The sequence below is a fragment of the Paramisgurnus dabryanus genome, chromosome 19, assembly GCF_030506205.2.
Source record: "Paramisgurnus dabryanus chromosome 19, PD_genome_1.1, whole genome shotgun sequence".
NCBI classification, from domain to species: Eukaryota; Metazoa; Chordata; class Actinopteri; order Cypriniformes; family Cobitidae; genus Paramisgurnus; species Paramisgurnus dabryanus.
The window spans coordinates 186,538-208,974 of record NC_133355.1 but is presented as its reverse complement, the minus strand read 5'-3'; the positions used below and the strand labels follow the sequence as shown (position 1 = coordinate 208,974).

Here is a 22,437-nt window from a genome sequence, read left to right as displayed (position 1 = left end):
AGCAGGCATTTGCGAATACTGCACAACCTGAAACATTCATAACGCGTCTTCATGGGCTTACAAGCTATTTCACGCCTTCATGACAGTTCATATTGGGACATAATACGAGGTGACTTGACATAGTGAGTCTCTCTCTCACACACACACACACACACACACACACACACACACACACACACACACACACACACACACACACACACACACACACACAAAGGTCAGATAGAGGCCACGATTTTGCAATGTTGCAATATTGTCTCTTGCATTAAGACTCACTGTCATGACCAGATCATTAGTAACACTGTTACCAGATCAGACCTGGAAAGGCCAACATGTGCCGACTCATAAAGATCAGAAGACCTCTAGCACAATTTATAATAGATAACACTTGAATTAGTCTTAAATGTGTATAATGTCTGCATAAAGCATGCTGTCTTTTTTTGTATTTGATATTCAGTATTTTTGATTTACAGTCTAATAGACAAAGATGATGGGTACATTCCTACTGAATGGCCATTGTTATTCTTTCCTGCATTAATTTTGCACTTTAATCTGTGATATTTATTTAATCATCTATATACACTGGCAAGAGTCATTACAACAGGAAGAGTCGCTGACGTGGCATTTTATTGCATTATAAACATCTAAAACATAAACTACTGTACCTCAACCTTGTACACAGAATAGTGGTCTTGAAATGTGCTTGTGCTAAAAATGTAATGTGTTTTGTTTAGATTTTGAATTATTAATTTTTATTCTATAATTAAATACTTTTATTCATATATTCCAATTTTAGAGTAGCTGTTTCATTATGTCATGTTTATATATCTATACAGTAAATCGAGAAATATGCAGTAATAAAGCTCAGCCAATTAAACTTTATTAATTATGACTTGACTTGAATATTTATCATGTTGTTTCAAGCCTTTAATGGTCTCACTTCCTGGCTTATGTAAGATATATTAAAGAAGATGAACTTGATATTGAGGACAAAGGGAAAAATATGAAGTAATAACTAATTTAAATATGCCCAGGAAACATTTCAAGTTAAAAAAGTAAAGGGTTAAATAATGAATAAATGATCAGTTCAGAATATTCAGCGAATATTATCTAGGGAAATGGTACTGTAAAGTAGTAAAAAATATGCAAAGAAAAATAAAGATGGTACTGTGATATAAGAAAATCCTTGAATGTTTTATGATAGTCTGTTGTGTTAGTGTAGTGGTCTGCAAACAGCGGCTTTAGTGCATAATGAATGAACATCATGTTCTGTGAAGACACTAATGCACAATGCCTGTTCGACTGTGTGTGTGTGTGTGTGTGTGTGTTTGTGTGTGTGCGCTCATGAAAAACATGTATACTGCATATGCTGGCATGCACGCTCGCTCTCTCTCTCTTTGAATATGAATATGCAATCTATTGCTTTATGCCTGTAATTGCTGGTCATTTATCGGGTGTAGATAAGTATAATGTAGCCATTGGTGTTGATTTAATTTTCTTTTTTTCTTTCTTTCTCTTTCTTTCTTTTCAGTAACATCCTTCAGGATAAAAGTGCATTAAGAGAAAGATTTACATTATTTCACCTGCATTATTAAGGGGCAATGGGTTTGTGTGTGTTTGTCTGCGTGTCTTCACATGAGCCGACCATTGACAATAGTGCAGCATGCTGCGCGTAAAACATTGACATAAAACATCATACTGTACACCGCGTTCCAAAATATTATGCACATGCCATTTTTGTTAATTTTTTCCAATACAGTCAGTAAGTTTACAAATTGTAATTTTACCCTCAACACTTATATGACAGTGTGGATTTTATTCTATTTAAATGAAAGAAATATGTCTAAAGATACTTTAATACTTAAATGAAAAATATGCCGTTCCAAATTATTATGCAGAATTCACTTTAACCAAATTTATAATGATATAATGGATGATCCAAAAACAGATATCTGTCAAATGTGCTGCATGGACACAAAACAAACACAATGCAAGATAAATAATGTATTGTATTGTATAAGTTACATACAGTAATAATATATGAGCACATCATTGACATGACTTTAACTCTCACATTCAGTAAACTTGTAAGTATAGGTTTAGTCTTTATTTCACTTGTAGACGCTAGTATGATGTTTTGAATTATAGTGCTGTCCACCTCACAGATATTTCATATAATGAAGCACCACAGGCTCTTAATAGGACTAAGGCCAGAGGATGACGGGGGTCACACCTTGATTTCTTTCTTATTTCATGCCCATATTAATTAAAATAGTCAGTGGTGCTTTTTGCAGGATGGTGTTTTATCCCTTATGAAAGTACATTTATTTTACTTATTGTGCAAAAAACATCTTTTAGGAACTCTGCATATATTCTAGATGTCATTTTGACAACTTAAGGATCCTGAAGGGACCTTCCATCTTACTTCCCAATATTCCAGCCCAAATCATTGCTCTGCCACCTTTCCCTAATGTTACAGTCGTGTTTGAATATAGTGGATATTCACCAACAATCCATAATGACATTAATCTACATTATTCAGTGTATTATTCAGTGTCTTCTTGTATTTTGAGCTCACAGCAAATGTTTAATTTTTGCAAGTTTGGGTTGGAGGTAGAAATATAGCTTTATGCACTAAAGGATCTCGTATTAAGGGGGTTTTTGGGATTCCAGAGACACCAGCGGGTTTAAATACATGTTTGCTTCTTAACAGTGGCTTTTAATTGCTGCCTCTTCCTAATATTTCCTTAAAAATATTTTTAAAAGCCTCTATATAGTCAAATCTTTCTGTACTGTGAATCACTCATGAATCTTATAATAGTTTGACAATGTCTGTTAAGATCCACCAAATCTAAATTATTATAAGTAATTTGCTTTTTTAAGATAATGCACACTTTTTGTCTTAAGAAAGATCTTTTGTCATTCATATTTTGTAGGAGAACTACAACTTGCATAATAATTTGGAACAGCATATTTTTCATATAAGCATTGAAGTATCTTTTAACATTTTTATTTCTTTAAAATAGAATAAGATCCACACTGTCATAATAAGTGTTGGGGGTAAAATAAAATTTGTAAACTTACTGACTGTATTGGAAAAAGAAACAAAAATGTGCATAATAATTTGGAACGCAGTGGAGATCTGATGATGTGCATAGAGTATATTAAAGGTACACTCCACTTTTTTGAAAATATGCTAATTTTCCAGCTCCCCCAGAGTTGAACATTTGATTTTTACCGTTTTGGAATCCATTCAGCTGATCTCCGGGTCTGGCGGTACCACTTTTTGCATAGCTTAGCATAATCTATTGAATCTGATTAGACCATTAGCATCGCGCTAAAAAGTAACTAAAGCGTTTCAAAATGAAAAGTTGCAAACTATACTGTCATTCTGGCTACCCTTGGTCACTTTCAATAGTAAGGGACTATTTTCAGGCTGCGTAATATCATTGCACCTGCAGCAGTCGTGTTACGGCAGCAAAGTCCTTGATTATTACGCCAGAATGAGAGTATAGTTCCTAGCCATATCTGCCTAGAAAATCACAACTTTAAATTTTCCGTCGGCCTTAGTACACGATGTAACTACAGAAGAGTCGAGTTTTAAATATGAAAAATGTCGAAACTCTTTGGTCATTTTTTAGCGCAATGCTAATGGTCTAATCAGATTTAATGGATTGTGCTAAGCTATGCTAAAAGTGTTACCACCAGACCCGGAGATCAGCTGAATGGATTCCAAAACGGTAAAAATCAAATGTTTAACTCTAGGGGAGCTGGAAAAGTGTCTCTTTAACACTTTTTCCACCTGTTACGTATTTCTATATACATCCTAGATGTAGTGTTTACTAAAAATATAAACTATTAGATGAACACAGTCAACACTTTTAAAGCATATATGTAGTGTAGTGTATGTTTAAGTGAGATTTGTATATTTGTATCATAACAAAACCCAAAGTTTTGGGCTACTTGCATTGTCACAATGAAGAAAATGTTCTGGTTAAATCTCTAAACATTCAGCTACAGTATTTGACAGGTGAGATGTCAGGTTGAGCAAGTAATTTTATTCTCTTTTTAAAAATGAATTCGTTTGGCACGTTAAGTTCATCACCGCTGAATCCATCTACACAGAAATAAAGAGATGTAAATTGCAGACTGTATTATTTTAATGGATCTTTTGAGTTTGGAATTTGAAATGGACTTGGCTTTTTTCTCAAGAGACCAGGTGGTCCAGCCTGGCACATAAACATGTCCATTAGCAATGTAAAGGCCCAGCAAGAACACAATGCTACCTTTTTTAATCCAATAGACTATAAACACTCAAGCTTTGGAACAAGATTAAAACACACATTTAATCCTTGAATACAATTTCAGTATCCTATTGTTATATTCTATTGTACGTTCTAAAAATACCTGGGATATTTTTAACTCAGCGTTGGGTCAAAATGGGACAAGCTCAGCCCCTTGGGTTGTAATTTAACCCATGCTGGGTTGGTTCAACCCAAAATGCTGGGTTATTTAAATATAATATATATATTTATTGTATTTTCTTTAAAATGACCTGAGCTAAGACTGTGGCTTACTCTCTCTCTTAAACAAGCTGGATTTCTATGGTTGGGTTAGAAAGGGACAAATCCAACTTTTATAAATAAACCCATGGCTGTTCAGCCTAAAATGGCAAGTTGATTTCAACCTATGGTTGGATCAATTATGGACATTTTCTAGGTTAATTTAACCCAATGGTTGGGTTTGTCCATATTTTACTCAGCCAGAAGTAATAACAACCCTGCATTTTAAGAGCACTGGTTCTTTAACCGGGCACCATATCCCCTAGATTTTAAAATGCGCAGTTCAGGCCACGAAAATGTCACAAGCGCTCTTGGCAATTTAAAAGTTGGCATGTTGGAAAATGACTCGATGCACTCCCGCGGCATAGTTTGAGTCTTCACGGGTCCATTTGGCAAAATACATTCATTTTAAATTACCTGAGACCCAATGCCACTATTTTTATACCAAACCCGTGTCCAAGGCACACTTGAAACTGTTAGACCCGAACCCACTCTTGTCGTACCTCGGGTTTTTGGATCTAACTTGACCCGTGAAGACCTCTCATTTGAGATATCAATATGCACCCTTAAGGTACAAATGTGTACTTTTTATGGTGCCTAGCTGTCCCCATTTTGAAAAGTTAACCTTGGCATTGTTGCAGTCTTTAAGACTGCTAGTCTTCAACTTACATGCATGAGACATACATACTTGCAAAACACATTTAAATCTGAATACCATGTTCACCAAAGATATAGTTCTGAATTAAAAAATCTTCTTCAGCATCAAGGTACATATTGATACAAAATGTACACGCATCCGTACCTATTTTTTTCTGCAAGTGCATTGCCAAGACTTTCTCAATTATGTATCACTTTTCAGAAAACCTGTCCCTTTTTTTTTCAAATTTTGGTGGCACAATGGGTACACACTTTTTGGGCCCTATTTTAACGATCTAAGCGCATTGTCTAAAGCGCACAGCGTAACGTCTAAATGGGCGTGTCCGAATCCACTTTTGCTAATTTAACGACGGGAAAAATGGTTTTTGCGCCGAGCGCATGGTCGAAAAGGGTAGGTCCTATTGTAATGGGAGTATTTTGGGCGTAAGGTGCAGTAAACCAATGAGAGTCACAGCTCTCATCCCCTTTAAAAGCCAGTTGCTCTGGCGCTATGTCTAATCCCTATTTAGATGACGGACTTTGTAAACTGAAAAACTAAGCGGAGGAAGAAGATCCCCAGTTTAAGATTAATGTTAAATAATTATGTTGTTTTTCCACTTGTATTGAAATTGTTATTTTTTTATTAAAACCTTTAAAACCCGTTTTCTTTTAGTCATGGAAGTAAAAAGCAGGCTTGTAATTGCTTTAAATGTATGGCTATCCAATATCATCAAAAAATAATTTACAAGTATGTAAGATAAGGTTTGTACTCTAAAAATACTTTATTTGTAACAAACAGGAGATAAAGAATTTACAAACGGCTCTCCTCACGTTTCAGCACTTTGGACAGCGGTTTTTTAGCAAAGAGTTTTTTTAAGCGTTACTTAAAAATGTTTTTCATCTCACCATATCCACAGGTACAGAGTAATCATATACAATAAATCCGTGAGGTAGCATAAAAAAAAACATTTAAAAACAGACGCATTTGTTCAAAGCAAAGCATTTATTTACTTACAAGGCTGCAGGTGAAGCAGCTCTTTGTGCCTTCTAACGTCTCATAATTAGTCCTCATTTATGTCCAAGAGATTCAATAATAATCTTTTACATTCAATCCTTTAATCTTTCATATTTAAAAGCATTTTTGTGCTGCTGCGCATTCATGTACCTTGTGATAAGCAAACCCGCGTTGTCCTCCCGTGTATAGGCGCATTTTACTAATGCGCTCTTTAAATAACATAAAACACATTGCGCCATTGACTTTAGACTTTAGACCAGGTTTTTGTTGGTCAATGGCGTAGTCTATTTTAGTTGCCTCAAAATAGCAACGCGCCAACAATGCGCCTGAACACACCTCGTTTTCAGACCAGAACGCCCATGGGCGCAAAAGGGGGCGCAAATGCATTTGCTATTTAAACAACGCGGCGCTAAACGTGAAAATTAGGGTGGAAACTAGCGAAAGACACTTGCGTCGCGCATTGCGCTGCATTGCGCCGGGTGTAAGATAGAGCCCTTTAAATAACTCTATGTATCGATTTTCAATGCAAGATTGGGCTCCGTCTCTCTGTGCCTATCTATCTATCTATCTATCTATCTATCTATCTATCTATCTATCATCTGCTATTAGTAACTTTTTAAAATAAAGGTGCTTTATGATGCGATAGAAGAACCATTTTTGGCCACATGGTTCCAAAAAAGAACCATTTGTCAAACATTGAACATTTGCATAACCTTTCTGTTCGGTAAAAGACTCTTTAGATGATAAAAAGTTACATTTTATAAAAAGTAAAACTGAATGGTCCTTTGAGGATCTTTATTTTAGGAGGGCATAATATGTGCATACTACATGTTTTCAATATTTTGTAATGTATTTTTAAATGACAAATTTAAACCCGATTTTAATCCTGATGACATGGAGTGACAGTATGTTATTAATTATTAACAGATTTATGACTTTTAATGAAACTGAGGACGAGTGGATGTGCAGTACTGTTTGTGTGTGTATATATATGTGTGTGTGTGGGGGGGGGGGGGTGGAAATGTCAGAGTAGCCTCGAGCTTTGGTTTCCGTGGAGACACTGTGTGTCTTGATCATGTGAGCGGCGCTAACTCGGCGTCGAGCAGATTGCGCAGTGAGACGCTTCCAGTCGCCGTGATTAATTGCTCGGAATGTTTCCACCTTTCTGCAGAGGCTGAGTGCGTCTCCGTTTGTCCGTGCAGGATGTGCCGTTACTTAAAGTGCACCACCTCTGTTTTACCCACAATCCACTGCTTCGTGCAGATTGGGAGGGCTGGAAAGGGTCATCTTTGTGGTAGATGTTGAAAAACACTGCTGTTGGTTTGCATCCAACTTTTAAACACAAACTCGGAGACAGCTCATGAAGCCTTTAAACTACACGTTCAATAAAAGGTGCATTCACAGCGAACTGTTTTTAGTTTCCTAAAGAACCCTTGAGTTAGACATTGTTAAAAAAAACCACTTCATTCTTGACTCTTTGTAGTCTGAAGGACCTTTTAATACTAAACTGTCAGAAATAAAGGTGCAAAAGTGTTCACAGCGGTGGCACATTTTAAAAAGGTCCTAATATGTACCATTTATGCACAGAAATGTACCTTTTGAGGTAGAGGTCTTCTCTGATCCAAAGAAATGTACCTGACCTGAAATGACCCAAATCTTTCGAACCCCATGAGCATAAATTATTTTTTGTTAAAAAAAAACCTGACCCAAGAAAGTAAGTGGCAATTTTTTTTAACCCCACTGGACCCAAACGTAAAAAACGTCACTGACTTTAGTGCAATCTGTGGCCCCACACACACAGTCTGTCAGACAGAAAGAATATTGCCTGCTGTTTTATTTATTTTAATTTGTTATGTGATGATGACACAAGAAGTTCAGGCTACGAAAATGTCTCAAGTGTTCTTGGCAATGTAAGTTGCCACGTTGGAAAATTACTCTATGCACTCCGGCGAGATAGTTCAAGTCTTCATGGGTCCATTTGGCAAAAATACATTCATTTATATTACCCGAGACCTGATGCCGCTAATATTGTACCCGGCCCGTGTCCGAGGCACACTTGGAACTTTTAAACCCGAACCGTCTCGGGTCGTACCTCAGGTTTTTGGATCCAAGTGGACCCTCTACTTTCAGGTATCAATATGCACTTTTAAGGTACAAATGTGTACTTTTTATGGTCCCTGGCTGTCACCATTTCAAAAAGTACACATTTGTTGATACCAAATGTACACATATCTGTACCTATATGGTACATATTAGGAAGTTTGTCAAAGGGTACTGCCTAGGGTGGTCCTTATTTTTCAACATTTAAAAGTTCATGCTCTCACCCCACCAATATGTTTGAATAAATAAATAAATAAATACATTTTCAATATTAATTAATATTTAGAGGTTGCTCAAGACCTTTGAAGTGTAACACATTGGCGAATTATGTGATCAGAGCCGGCGCCAGACCATAACTAACAGGGGGGCATTTGGCTTCCAACGGGGGGGGCACGCAATAGCAACAATAACTTGCAAAAACAAGACATTAAACAACAAATACATTGCAAGCACAGACTCATACAACTGGTACAGACTGTCAGCTCATTTCCTGTATAAAGTGCAAAGACCACAAACTATGCGCAAAACTATTGAACTTCGACCGCGGGGTGAGCGCAAGCTGAGCTCTACTGCGCTCGCGCTTTGCTCTATGCAACAAAAAACCGCCCTCGCGCAGCGCAAGCCATTGAAATGAATGAGTTTCATAGCGCAGCGCACACTGCGTCCTAGCTTTAAAAAAGCCACTTTACCATAATCACGTCGTAATGCTGTTAACGGTCTATAGCCACACTTCACATTTAAGCTTACGTAATTTAAAACAACGCTAACTTACCTTTGAAATAGCTGAAGACGGCGTGTACGAACATAAACTTCCTTAAAACAGTGTCCTGTAGATTTGTGAATTCCACCTCAACCTCTAATCTCTGAGTTTGAGCCAGTCTGTGTTTGCATGAAGTCAGATGAAGCAGGCGGTGCTGATTCGTTCTAAATGTTCTAATATCCATATTTTACACGATCCATAAAATGCCGCGAAAAAACACGAAGTCACAAATATGCTAAAGACGTAAGACGGGTGAGACGCGGCAATACATCCAATCAGAGAAACTGGTCTATTTTAATGAAAGAAAACATATATCAATCTATATTTTCCTTATTTGATTACATTACAAGTCACGAAACAATCAATGTTTAATTTATTTTAATTATTCTTGATATATATAAAATTAATAAAAAACTTTTTAGGGGGGCACAACAACCTGTTTGGGGGGGCACTGCCCGCGAATGCCCCCCCTTGACGCCGGCCCTGTATGTGATACTTTGTGCTTGCATGTATACTTGTTTAATAATACTTATGGCAGCAATGGACTTATCTGACTATGCTCCATGCAATTAAAACTCCTGTTTTAGTTGTGATCTGTCTTTCAAAGCAAGAAAGCTTCAATGTGAATAAAGCACAATAAACAATATAAACTGAGACAATGGGTGAAGCAACACGAAGCAAGTCTGCATTATGGTTACTCGGATCATAAGATACTTAAAGGATTAGTCAATTTTCTTAAAAGAAAAATCCAGATAATTTTCTCAACACCATGTCATCCAAAATGTTGATGTCTTTCTTTGTTCAGTCGAGAAGAAATTATGTTTTTTGAGGAAAACATTGCAGGATTTTTCTCATTTTAATGGACTTCAATGGACCCCAACACTTAACACTTAACTCAACACTTAACATTTTTTTTTCAATGGAGTTTCAAAGGACTATAAACGATCCCAAACGAGGCATAAGGGTCTTATCTAGCAAAACGATTGTCATTTTTGACAATAAAAATAACAAATATACACTTTTAAACCACAACTTGTCGTCTAGAAACGGTCGTGATGCGTCAGCGTGACCCCACGCAATACGTCATGACGTCAAGAGGTCACAGAGGACGAACGCGAAACTCCGCCCCAGTGTTGAGAAAGAGGACCGTTCCTACGTTGTTGTATGTCAACTGATACTAATTAATGTCTTTGTGTCAGTTTATTGTTTAAAGTGGTCCGCAAATGTGTGTTTTATATATGTAACACGTGACCTCCCTACGTCACTACGCATTTACGTTAGGTCACGCTGGACCGGACCTAGACGAAAAGTTGTGGTTTAAAAGTGTATTATTGTCAAAAATGACAATCGTATTGCTAGATAAGACCCTTATGCCTCGTTTGGGATTGTTTAGAGTCCTTTGAAACTCCGTTGAAAAAACCGTTAAGTGTTGAGTTAAGTATTAAATGTTGGGCTCTATTAAAGTCCATTAAAATGAGAAAAATCCTGCAATGTTTTCCTCAAAAAACATTATTTCTTCTGGACTGAACAAAGAAAGACATCAACATTTTGGATGACATGGTGGTGAGTAAATTATCTGGATTTTTCTTTTAAGAAAATGGAATATTCCTTTAAAGAGCTAAAACAAAGTTACCCTCCAAGGAGCAAATTTTATGTGTTGTGCGTTTTTAAATGGTACAAAAATATGTGATTTCAGAAATATTCAAAGGCTTTGACCAACCTATAGATATTGTACATTAGGAACAATTCAAAATTTTGCACAGTGTGTTTTAATTGATATCCTAACACATTTAGGGAGTGAGAGTTGAACATTTAAAAAAAAAAGTGGACCATTACAAGGACCACCCTATACTGCCCATGCAGCATTATTTTTTTGACCATTTATTTCTGCCAGTGCATTGTCAAGACTTTCTCGCTTATGTTTCACTGCTCAAAAAACCTGTTTGAAAACTGTCCCTATTTTTTTTTTCAATTTTGATGGTGCAATGGGTACACACTTTTTAAATAACTCTCTGTAGCTGTTTTCAATGCAAGATTGGGCTAAGACCGTTAGCTGGCAAAATGGCTAATGTCATTTTACCTCAAGAGCATGTGAAAAACCTGGCATTTAAGATTCACATCACAAGCGGTCTCCATCAGTATAACATGCTTGAATGCACAAAATGTAAAGTTTGCAGTGAGAGACAGAGTTCTCACTCGTCCTTTCATCAGCTCTCTCTCTCTCTCTCTATGTGTGTCTATTTTTAGCTCCCGCTCCACAGTCACACTCAGTTGCTTATCCAATAAAACTAAATCGATTTTCCACTCATTTCCAAAATGCCCTGTATATCAATAACTCATATAGACTGTATCATCTTAAAGACCTATTCAGCAATAAAAGCAAGACGTAGTGTACAAAAAGGCATTTTTAGATGTAGACTAATTGTCTCTTTTTTATGCATATATAAGAACATGTCAAATAGTGTGTTTGTGTGTGTGTGGTTTTTATGTAGTCTGCACTTGTGCGCAAGTTTACTACTTCAAACAAGTCCTAAACAGATTGTGTCTCTAAAGCAGTGGTTTCCAACATGGTGCCCACGGGCACATGGTTGCCCGCACAGAGTCTGTGAATTGCCCGCCAAAGCATTCTATTAATAGACTTAATTTTAATTTTTATTTATGACATTTTTATATTAGCTTGGCTTCTTTTGTGTATGTTAACATTTAAAACAATGATTAAACTTATCAACAAGTAAAAGAAAAAGTTTTAATTAGACTATATAAAAAAGATTGTTTTATCCAGTGTGTTAGCCCTTGCTCACAAAAAGTTTGTAGACCCTTGCTCTAAAGAATGCAGAACATTTGTAAGCTGAGAGTAACTTTGTATGGCACCTCATGATTGCTTTCCTGTGATAAATCACTATGCTGTTTTTCTTACTTTTGTAAGTGGCATACACAGGCGTCTGCTAAATGAGGTGCCGTGTGTAACTTTTAGCAGGATCTCTTGACAAAAATGCAATATAATCTACACAACTATATTATCAGTGGTGTATAAAGACCTTACATAATGAATTAAGCCGTTTTTAGCTACATACACTTCAGGTTTTCTTGGAAGTCGCCGTCATGTTTCTACAATACAGTAGCACTAAACAGACAAACTGTCCTTTTTATTACCATGTTGCCTGTCTCAGACGATAATGTGTTTGTCCTGTGGTGGCTACGATATAGCTTCTCTATGCGTTTAGAAATGGAGACGTGATCTGTGGACTGAGCCACTACATGCACTAAAACTCTGCACACATTGGACCTGTAAATGTAAATAAAAAAAATCTAAATAAATACATTTTTAGATAAAAAAAATAATAAAGACAAAAAGGTCCAATGTATTACTATGTTTTTTTTTTTTAGATTTTAAATATGTTTTATAAGTATGAACATATCAGTATGTAAAATATTATGGAGTGCACTGCAAAAATTCTCTCTTACTTTTTACTAAGAATTTTTGTCTAAAATATCTTAAAATGACCTAGGAAATATAGAAAAAAAATCTTTAAGTAAAACTTTTAGTAATTAGTGCTTAAAACAAGCAGAAAAATCTGCCAATGGAATAAGAATTTTTAAAAAAAAATAAGTTAACTTTTTCATAAATACTTAATTCAAGAACATTTTCTTATTTCATTGGCAGATTTTTTTGGCTTGTTTTAAGCACAAATTCACTTAAATTGTATATTTTTGGTCTAAAAACTAGACTTATTTTCTTGGGTCATTTTGCTCATCAAAAATACATCTTAATGTAAGAATTTGTAGATATTATTACTGAAAACAAGACAAAATACTAAGTCATTTTTTGCAGTGTAATAATTTAAAAATCTGTCTTGATCTGCAAACTCACCTCACCTCCAGCAACACTGCAAAAAATGACTTTCTTACTTAGTATTTATGTCTTGTTTTCAGTAAAAATATCTAAAAATGACCTAGGAAATATAGAAAAAAATAATAAGTGCTTAAAACAAGCAGAAAAATCTGCCAATGGAATAAGACATTTAAAAAAAAATAAGTTAACTTTTTCATAAACACTTAATTCACAGAAATTTTTCTTATTTCATTGGCAGATTTTTTGCTTGTTTTAAGCACAAATTCACTTAAATTGTATATTTTTGTCTATAAACTAGACATATTTTCTTGGGTCATTTTGCTCATCAAGAAAATACATCTTAATATAAGAATTTGTAGATATTATTACTGAAAACAGGACAAAATACTAAGTAATTTTTTTTGCAGTGTGATAATTTCCAAATCCATCTTGATCTGCAAACTCACCTCACCTCCAGCAACACTGCAAAAAAATGACTTTCTTACTTAGTATTTATGTCTTGTTTTCAGTAAAAATATCTAAAAATGACCTAGGAAATATAGAAAAAAATAATAAGTGCTTAAAACAAGCAGAAAAATCTGCCAATGGAATAAGACATTTAAAAAAAAATAAGTTAACTTTTTCATAAACACTTAATTCACAGAAATTTTTCTTATTTCATTGGCAGATTTTTTGCTTGTTTTAAGCACAAATTCACTTAAATTGTATATTTTTGTCTATAAACTAGACATATTTTCTTAGGTCATTTTGCTCATCAAGAAAATACATCTTAATATAAGAATTTGTAGATATTATTACTGAAAACAGGACAAAATACTAAGTAATTTTTTTTGCAGTGTGATAATTTCTAAATCCATCTTGATCTGCAAACTCACCTCACCTCCAGCAACACTGCAAAAAATGACTTTCTTACTCAGTATTTTTGTCTTTTTTTCAGTAAATATATCTAAAAATGACCTAGGAAATATAGAAAAAAATTATTAGTGCTTAAAACAAGCAGAAAAATCTGCCAATGGAAAAATAATAAAAAAAAAAAATAAGTTAACTTTTTCATAAACACTTGATTCACGGAAATTTTTCTTATTTCATTGGCAGATTTTTTGCTTGTTTTAAGCACAAATTCACTTAAATTGTATATTTTTGTCTATAAACTAGACATATTTTCTTGGGTCATTTTGCTCATCAAGAAAATACATCTTAATATAAGAATTTGTAGATATTATTACTGAAAACAGGACAAAATACTAAGTAATTTTTTTTGCAGTGTGATAATTTCCAAATCCATCTTGATCTGCAAACTCACCTCACCTCCAGCAACACTGCAAAAAATGACTTTCTTACTTAGTATTTATGTCTTGTTTTCAGTAAAAATATCTAAAAATGACCTAGGAAATATAGAAAAAAATAATAAGTGCTTAAAACAAGCAGAAAAATCTGCCAATGGAATAAGACATTTAAAAAAAAATAAGTTAACTTTTTCATAAACACTTAATTCACAGAAATTTTTCTTATTTCATTGGCAGATTTTTTGCTTGTTTTAAGCACAAATTCACTTAAATTGTATATTTTTGTCTATAAACTAGACATATTTTCTTAGGTCATTTTGCTCATCAAGAAAATACATCTTAATATAAGAATTTGTAGATATTATTACTGAAAACAGGACAAAATACTAAGTAATTTTTTTTGCAGTGTGATAATTTCTAAATCCATCTTGATCTGCAAACTCACCTCACCTCCAGCAACACTGCAAAAAATGACTTTCTTACTCAGTATTTTTGTCTTTTTTTCAGTAAATATATCTAAAAATGACCTAGGAAATATAGAAAAAAATTATTAGTGCTTAAAACAAGCAGAAAAATCTGCCAATGGAAAAATAATAAAAAAAAAAAATAAGTTAACTTTTTCATAAACACTTGATTCACGGAAATTTTTCTTATTTCATTGGCAGATTTTTTGCTTGTTTTAAGCACAAATTCACTTAAATTGTATATTTTTGTCTATAAACTAGACATATTTTCTTGGGTCATTTTGCTCATCAAGAAAATACATCTTAATATAAGAATTTGTAGATATTATTACTGAAAACAGGACAAAATACTAAGTAATTTTTTTTGCAGTGTGATAATTTCCAAATCCATCTTGATCTGCAAACTCACCTCACCTCCAGCTACACTGCAAAAAAATGACTTTCTTACTTAGTATTTATGTCTTGTTTTCAGTAAAAATATCTAAAAATGACCTAGGAAATATAGAAAAAAATAATAAGTGCTTAAAACAAGCAGAAAAATCTGCCAATGGAATAAGACATTTAAAAAAAAATAAGTTAACTTTTTCATAAACACTTGATTCACGGAAATTTTTCTTATTTCATTGGCAGATTTTTTGCTTGTTTTAAGCACAAATTCACTTAAATTGTATATTTTTGTCTATAAACTAGACATATTTTCTTGGGTCATTTTGCTCATCAAGAAAATACATCTTAATATAAGAATTTGTAGATATTATTACTGAAAACAGGACAAAATACTAAGTAATTTTTTTTGCAGTGTGATAATTTCCAAATCCATCTTGATCTGCAAACTCACCTCACCTCCAGCAACACTGCAAAAAATGACTTTCTTACTCAGTATTTTTGTCTTTTTTTCAGTAAATATATCTAAAAATGACCTAGGAAATATAGAAAAAAATTATTAGTGCTTAAAACAAGCAGAAAAATCTGCCAATGGAAAAATAATAAAAAAAAAAATAAGTTAACTTTTTCATAAACACTTGATTCACGGAAATTTTTCTTATTTCATTGGCAGATTTTTTGCTTGTTTTAAGCACAAATTCACTTAAATTGTATATTTTTGTCTATTAACTAGACATATTTTCTTGGGTCATTTTGCTCATCAAGAAAATACATCTTAATATAAGAATTTGTAGATATTATTACTGAAAACAGGACAAAATACTAAGTCATTTTTTTTGCAGTGTGATAATTTCCAAATCCATCTTGATCTGCAAACTCACCTCACCTCCAGCAACACTGCAAAAAATGACTTTCTTACTCAGTATTTTTGTCTTTTTTTCAGTAAATATATCTAAAAATGACCTAGGAAATATAGAAAAAAATTATTAGTGCTTAAAACAAGCAGAAAAATCTGCCAATGGAAAAATAATAAAAAAAAAAAAATAAGTTAACTTTTTCATAAACACTTGATTCACGGAAATTTTTCTTATTTCATTGGCAGATTTTTTGCTTGTTTTAAGCACAAATTCACTTAAATTGTATATTTTTGTCTATTAACTAGACATATTTTCTTGGGTCATTTTGCTCATCAAGAAAATACATCTTAATATAAGAATTTGTAGATATTATTACTGAAAACAGGACAAAATACTAAGTCATTTTTTTGCAGTGTGATAATTTCCAAATTCATCTTGATCTGCAAACTCACCTCACCTCCAGCAACACTGCAAAAAATGACTTTCTTACTCAGTATTTTTGTCTTTTTTTCAGTAAATATATCTAAAAATGACCTAGGAAATATAGAAAAAAAATTATTAGTGCTTAAAACAAGCAGAAAAATCTGCCAATGGAAATTTTTTTTTTTTTTTAAATAAGTTAACTTTTTCATAAACACTTGATTCACGGAAATTTTTCTTATTTCATTGGCAGATTTTTTGCTTGTTTTAAGCACAAATTCACTTAAATTGTATATTTTTGTCTATAAACTAGACATATTTAAGTAGAAATATACTAGAAATATTTAAGACTAAGTCATTTTTTTGCAGTGTGATAATTTCCAAATCCATCTTGATCTGCAAACTCACCTCACCTCCAGCAACACTGCAAAAAAATGACTTTCTTACTTAGTATTTATGTCTTGTTTTCAGTAAAAATATCTAAAAATGACCTAGGAAATATAGAAAAAAATAATAAGTGCTTAAAACAAGCAGAAAAATCTGCCAATGGAATAAGACATTTAAAAAAAAATAAGTTAACTTTTTCATAAACACTTAATTCACAGAAATTTTTCTTATTTCATTGGCAGATTTTTTGCTTGTTTTAAGCACAAATTCACTTAAATTGTATATTTTTGTCTATAAACTAGACATATTTTCTTAGGTCATTTTGCTCATCAAGAAAATACATCTTAATATAAGAATTTGTAGATATTATTACTGAAAACAGGACAAAATACTAAGTAATTTTTTTTGCAGTGTGATAATTTCTAAATCCATCTTGATCTGCAAACTCACCTCACCTCCAGCAACACTGCAAAAAATGACTTTCTTACTCAGTATTTTTGTCTTTTTTTCAGTAAATATATCTAAAAATGACCTAGGAAATATAGAAAAAAATTATTAGTGCTTAAAACAAGCAGAAAAATCTGCCAATGGAAAAATAATAAAAAAAAAAAATAAGTTAACTTTTTCATAAACACTTGATTCACGGAAATTTTTCTTATTTCATTGGCAGATTTTTTGCTTGTTTTAAGCACAAATTCACTTAAATTGTATATTTTTGTCTATAAACTAGACATATTTTCTTGGGTCATTTTGCTCATCAAGAAAATACATCTTAATATAAGAATTTGTAGATATTATTACTGAAAACAGGACAAAATACTAAGTAATTTTTTTTGCAGTGTGATAATTTCCAAATCCATCTTGATCTGCAAACTCACCTCACCTCCAGCAACACTGCAAAAAATGACTTTCTTACTTAGTATTTATGTCTTGTTTTCAGTAAAAATATCTAAAAATGACCTAGGAAATATAGAAAAAAATAATAAGTGCTTAAAACAAGCAGAAAAATCTGCCAATGGAATAAGACATTTAAAAAAAAATAAGTTAACTTTTTCATAAACACTTAATTCACAGAAATTTTTCTTATTTCATTGGCAGATTTTTTGCTTGTTTTAAGCACAAATTCACTTAAATTGTATATTTTTGTCTATAAACTAGACATATTTTCTTAGGTCATTTTGCTCATCAAGAAAATACATCTTAATATAAGAATTTGTAGATATTATTACTGAAAACAGGACAAAATACTAAGTAATTTTTTTTGCAGTGTGATAATTTCTAAATCCATCTTGATCTGCAAACTCACCTCACCTCCAGCAACACTGCAAAAAATGACTTTCTTACTCAGTATTTTTGTCTTTTTTTCAGTAAATATATCTAAAAATGACCTAGGAAATATAGAAAAAAATTATTAGTGCTTAAAACAAGCAGAAAAATCTGCCAATGGAAAAATAATAAAAAAAAAAAATAAGTTAACTTTTTCATAAACACTTGATTCACGGAAATTTTTCTTATTTCATTGGCAGATTTTTTGCTTGTTTTAAGCACAAATTCACTTAAATTGTATATTTTTGTCTATAAACTAGACATATTTTCTTGGGTCATTTTGCTCATCAAGAAAATACATCTTAATATAAGAATTTGTAGATATTATTACTGAAAACAGGACAAAATACTAAGTAATTTTTTTTGCAGTGTGATAATTTCCAAATCCATCTTGATCTGCAAACTCACCTCACCTCCAGCAACACTGCAAAAAATGACTTTCTTACTTAGTATTTATGTCTTGTTTTCAGTAAAAATATCTAAAAATGACCTAGGAAATATAGAAAAAAATAATAAGTGCTTAAAACAAGCAGAAAAATCTGCCAATGGAATAAGACATTTAAAAAAAAATAAGTTAACTTTTTCATAAACACTTAATTCACAGAAATTTTTCTTATTTCATTGGCAGATTTTTTGCTTGTTTTAAGCACAAATTCACTTAAATTGTATATTTTTGTCTATAAACTAGACATATTTTCTTAGGTCATTTTGCTCATCAAGAAAATACATCTTAATATAAGAATTTGTAGATATTATTACTGAAAACAGGACAAAATACTAAGTAATTTTTTTTGCAGTGTGATAATTTCTAAATCCATCTTGATCTGCAAACTCACCTCACCTCCAGCAACACTGCAAAAAATGACTTTCTTACTCAGTATTTTTGTCTTTTTTTCAGTAAATATATCTAAAAATGACCTAGGAAATATAGAAAAAAATTATTAGTGCTTAAAACAAGCAGAAAAATCTGCCAATGGAAAAATAATAAAAAAAAAAAATAAGTTAACTTTTTCATAAACACTTGATTCACGGAAATTTTTCTTATTTCATTGGCAGATTTTTTGCTTGTTTTAAGCACAAATTCACTTAAATTGTATATTTTTGTCTATAAACTAGACATATTTTCTTGGGTCATTTTGCTCATCAAGAAAATACATCTTAATATAAGAATTTGTAGATATTATTACTGAAAACAGGACAAAATACTAAGTAATTTTTTTTGCAGTGTGATAATTTCCAAATCCATCTTGATCTGCAAACTCACCTCACCTCCAGCTACACTGCAAAAAAATGACTTTCTTACTTAGTATTTATGTCTTGTTTTCAGTAAAAATATCTAAAAATGACCTAGGAAATATAGAAAAAAATAATAAGTGCTTAAAACAAGCAGAAAAATCTGCCAATGGAATAAGACATTTAAAAAAAAATAAGTTAACTTTTTCATAAACACTTGATTCACGGAAATTTTTCTTATTTCATTGGCAGATTTTTTGCTTGTTTTAAGCACAAATTCACTTAAATTGTATATTTTTGTCTATAAACTAGACATATTTTCTTGGGTCATTTTGCTCATCAAGAAAATACATCTTAATATAAGAATTTGTAGATATTATTACTGAAAACAGGACAAAATACTAAGTAATTTTTTTTGCAGTGTGATAATTTCCAAATCCATCTTGATCTGCAAACTCACCTCACCTCCAGCAACACTGCAAAAAATGACTTTCTTACTCAGTATTTTTGTCTTTTTTTCAGTAAATATATCTAAAAATGACCTAGGAAATATAGAAAAAAATTATTAGTGCTTAAAACAAGCAGAAAAATCTGCCAATGGAAAAATAATAAAAAAAAAAATAAGTTAACTTTTTCATAAACACTTGATTCACGGAAATTTTTCTTATTTCATTGGCAGATTTTTTGCTTGTTTTAAGCACAAATTCACTTAAATTGTATATTTTTGTCTATTAACTAGACATATTTTCTTGGGTCATTTTGCTCATCAAGAAAATACATCTTAATATAAGAATTTGTAGATATTATTACTGAAAACAGGACAAAATACTAAGTCATTTTTTTTGCAGTGTGATAATTTCCAAATCCATCTTGATCTGCAAACTCACCTCACCTCCAGCAACACTGCAAAAAATGACTTTCTTACTCAGTATTTTTGTCTTTTTTTCAGTAAATATATCTAAAAATGACCTAGGAAATATAGAAAAAAATTATTAGTGCTTAAAACAAGCAGAAAAATCTGCCAATGGAAAAATAATAAAAAAAAAAAAATAAGTTAACTTTTTCATAAACACTTGATTCACGGAAATTTTTCTTATTTCATTGGCAGATTTTTTGCTTGTTTTAAGCACAAATTCACTTAAATTGTATATTTTTGTCTATTAACTAGACATATTTTCTTGGGTCATTTTGCTCATCAAGAAAATACATCTTAATATAAGAATTTGTAGATATTATTACTGAAAACAGGACAAAATACTAAGTCATTTTTTTGCAGTGTGATAATTTCCAAATTCATCTTGATCTGCAAACTCACCTCACCTCCAGCAACACTGCAAAAAATGACTTTCTTACTCAGTATTTTTGTCTTTTTTTCAGTAAATATATCTAAAAATGACCTAGGAAATATAGAAAAAAAATTATTAGTGCTTAAAACAAGCAGAAAAATCTGCCAATGGAAATTTTTTTTTTTTTTTAAATAAGTTAACTTTTTCATAAACACTTGATTCACGGAAATTTTTCTTATTTCATTGGCAGATTTTTTGCTTGTTTTAAGCACAAATTCACTTAAATTGTATATTTTTGTCTATAAACTAGACATATTTAAGTAGAAATATACTAGAAATATTTAAGACTAAGTCATTTTTTTGCAGTGTGATAATTTCCAAATCCATCTTGATCTGCAAACTCACCTCACCTCCAGCTACACTGCAAAAAATGACTTTCTTACTTAGTATTTTTGTCTTGTTTTCAGTAGAAAATCTACATTTTTTAAAATTAATATGCTTTTTTATTGATGAGCAAAATGACCTAAGAAAATAAGTCTAGTTTTTAGACCAAAATAAGTTTTCTTCTTTCTTAAACTCTTAATTTAAGCTAAATTGTCTCACCCCATTGGCAGATACTTTTGATTGTTTTTAGCACAAATTCACTTAAATTGTATAGTGACTTTACAATTAATGACTGTATTTTCTTAGGTAATTTTGCTCATCAAGAAAAAATCATATTGATTTAAGAATTTTTAGATATTTTTAGTGAAAACAAGACGAAATACTAAGTAAGAAAGTAATTTTTGCAGTGTAGGGGTTTCAAGTAAACTTCAAGTGCACAGCCTGAACTTTGGACAGAAATACCATAATAAATTAATTTCAATCCTAAGGTTTACCCCCTGAAACACCACAGTACCATCCTAGTAGTAAGTAACAGTAACTGTATGAGACATTTTAATAAGGCCAGTTCTGTTATTCGCTGAAGTCCATTTGTCTTGACATTAAGGTCTCTCTCTCTTTGCTGACTATATTGTTCTCGTTGTAGGGAAATGCATGTCGCCCTTTAAATGCTGTAGTACATTTTTATTGATGGAGGTTTTAACGGGTCAACTGCTAAATGCTGAGCGCTGCTGTTTTTACTGCATCTCTCCGAGGGTCCGACCGATCGCCAGAGCTTGGAAATAAATCAATGAAATGACTTGAGTATAGATTATCGATTCAGACGAGCATTCTCTTCAATCTTCTAGCAAATTAAAACAAGCCACAAATAAACTCATTTTTGACCTTTACCTTGCAAAGACGAAACTAATCTTAGCGAGAACTGATTCAGCAAGAAGACATTAAAGTCAAATACGTTCAGTTTATCATGTTTAAATGTGCCACACAGTTTAGTTTTCCACAGCCAATAATGGAAGTTTATAACAACTGCCTTAAAGATTTTTATTGTAATTGTATTGTTTGTCTATTTGTTTTACAAACCAGGGTGCAGTTAGATATTATTTATTAAAGCTCTTTGGTCTGAGTGTAACGTGTATTTAATAGGGATGCACCGAAATGAAAATTCTTGGAAATGAGGAAACCAAGGCCGAAACACCGAAACCGAAACACCGAAATAAATTATTATGCCAATTATTAGTACAAATGCATTTATGGCTATCACTGTGTACTAACTTTACTAGGGGTTTGTTACAGATCACAAAACTCACGGTTCAGATCACATTACAGTTTTTGAGGCATGGATCGGATTCTTTTTCAGATCAGCAAAAAGGGGGTGGGGAAAATCTAATAACAAATAAAGAAATTACAAACATTTATAAAAAAGAACAAAGCTGCACATTAATAAGGGCTAACATTAGCATTTGGTACAGAAATCAAATTAAATGAGT

The 22,437-nt window shown here is 32.3% G+C and overlaps 1 protein-coding gene across 1 annotated transcript in view; it reads left to right on the top strand.

The window, feature by feature from the left end:
• Window positions 1-22,437, top strand: part of kcnk9 (potassium channel, subfamily K, member 9) — a 68,852-nt gene that overhangs the window by 4,497 nt on the left and 41,918 nt on the right. The window lies entirely within an intron of this gene.